Source organism: Lactuca serriola, chromosome 4 (genome assembly GCF_051521515.1).
Source record: "Lactuca serriola cultivar US96UC23 chromosome 4, Lser_US96UC23_V15, whole genome shotgun sequence".
Classification (NCBI taxonomy): Eukaryota; Viridiplantae; Streptophyta; class Magnoliopsida; order Asterales; family Asteraceae; genus Lactuca; species Lactuca serriola.
In genome coordinates, this window is record NC_136411.1 from 131,047,217 (window position 1) to 131,049,582 (window position 2,366).

The 2,366-nt window shown below is 41.2% G+C and overlaps 1 non-coding gene across 1 annotated transcript; it reads left to right on the forward strand.

Annotated features, from left to right (window-relative positions):
* Window positions 1-1,914: 1,914 nt before the first annotated feature.
* Window positions 1,915-2,021, forward strand: LOC145103411 (small nucleolar RNA R71). Its single transcript, XR_013706504.1, has one exon. It is a non-coding gene; the product is annotated as a small nucleolar RNA R71 (small nucleolar RNA).
* Window positions 2,022-2,366: the final 345 nt, after the last annotated feature.

Consider the following 2,366-nt stretch of genomic DNA (forward strand, 5'->3'; position numbering starts at 1 on the left):
TTGGTCCCTTTTGTTTCTTCCTTGTACTCTATAGCATTCTTCTTTTCTCTCACTACTGGAGTTGTTACTTTTGAAGTAACCTCCTCTTCATCATTCGTTGTCTCATCATCTTCCTTGCTCACCCAAGAAATTGGACTCGTGTAGGCAATGACTTCAACTAAATATGGAACAGATGCTCTTGGTTTTGTTCTTTTGACTTGATGAACAGTCTTGATCTCTTCTTCCATGAGCTTCTTTAATTCTTCAAGTTCATTGTCTTCATCAATGTTGAACACCTCTTCTTGAGCATGATTCCCTTGAAAGCCATCTTCTAACCCAAAAAATTCCTTCTCATTACCAACCCTCAAGGTGAGATTAGACTCTCGAATATCAACAAGAGCTCCAGCAGTGTTTAGCAGTGGGCAACGAAGAATAATTGGTACATTGGGATCTTCTTTCATGTCCAATACCACAAAGTCTATTGGAAAAATGAATTTCCCAATTTTTACTAAAATATCTTCCACAATGCCCTGGGGCTGAGTCACTGAACGGTTCGCCATGTGAATAGTCATTCTTGTAGCCTTCAACTTCTAAATATCCAACTTCTGATAAAATGAGTAAGGCATCAAATTTATGCTAGCCCCAGAATCAGCTAAAGCATAAACCTTCATGTTGTTCCCAAACTCACATGGAAGAGTGAGGCATCCAGGATCCCCCATCTTCTTAGGTATGTCTCCCAATACAACACTTGAACTTTGCTCACTTAGAATAACTTTAGAATTCTTCTTTAGTTGCTGACGTGTGTTTATCAATTCTTGTAAAAAAATTTCATATTCAGGAATTTTGGACAACGACTCGACAAATGGAGTATTAATCGGGATACCCTTCACGTGCTTAATAAACTCTATATGCTCTCTTTCCAGTGGACTAAGGGCAGCTCAGGAAGGAAACGAAAAAGGTGGTTGATATGTTGAAACAAAGACGGAATCTTTCTGTTCAGGATGGGGCCACGTCGTGAGCCTATATGTCTCACGTCGTGAGATCGCTATTTTAGCAACATTTTGATTTTCGAGATTGGCCTTCTTCGACTTTGGATCAGGCTGTTGTGGCTCCTCTTCTAATGCTTCAAGGAGCTCAGAGATGGCCTCTTCTTCAGTATCTATGTCCATTACATGAGATTGGGTCTTCTTTTTAGGATTTTTCGGGGACATCTTCTCATGAACCAAAGTGGTTAGTTGACCAAGTTTCACTTCAAGATTATTGATGGAGGCTTGTTAATTTTTTATTAAAGCTTGTTGTTCTACCATCATTGTGTGATGATTCTTCATCAAAGTTCTTTTTTCATCAATAGCAGAATTAGTAGCCTCGTGTCTCTTTTCTGAAGCTTCCATAAACTTAACTAACATGGTCTCTAGATCGGGTTTTTTCTCCGCTGGTGGCTGCTCCTTTTGGTAGAAGCCTCGGCTTGTTTTCTTATACTTCTCTTCCTTTTGCTTCTTGTATTCTTCATATGGCAGCCACTCTTTCTTCGGTTTCCTCCAGTCTTCATCGTACTTGTCCCCACTCGAGTAGCATACTTGAGCCTTTTTATTCCCGTACTCATCCAAATTGCAATCCTTGGTCAAGTGTGGACCATTACACCGTTCGCAACCAACTCTTATAGCATGAATTGATTGGTCCATTTGTGTTAACCTCCGGTCCATATTATTCATCATAGCCATCATAGCTGCTATTTCTTCAGTTTGTGCACCTCCACTACCTTTGATTCCATCTTGCCTAGGGTTGTGGTACTCACGAGAGTGGTTCGTGAATTCTTCAATCAAATCCTTGACCTCCCTTGGATTTTTCTTTGTCAAAGGTCCTTGAGAATCAAGGAGTTGCCTTGTCATAACGTTGACCCCATCATAGAAGATTGACATCTCTTGTTGGACATTAAGATCATGTTGAGGGCAATTTCTGAGCAAGCCTTTGTAACGCTCTCATGCTTCGTATAATGACTCCCCCGGTTGTTGTTCAAAGTTGGCTATTGCCTTCTTGAGTTTAGCTATCTTGGATGGTGGGCAAAATTGGTCAAAAAACTGCTCGCGCATTTGAGCCCAAGTGGTGATCGTACCTGGTGGAAGTGATTTTAACCACTCTTTAGCAGCTCCCTTAAAAGTAATGGGAAGCATCCTAAGCAAGACGGTGCTTCTATTGGCATTTGGGACATTGAAGTAATCTGCAATGTCATTGACTTCATTAAGATGCTTAAAAGCATCCTCATGATCCTTCCCATAAAATGGGATATCCTTCAGTGCAGTCAAGATGTGCCCCTTCAACTCGAATGTGGAAGTGGCAGGTATTGCGGGTTGGGCTGAACCGAGACCCACATCCTCTCGTATCCGTTT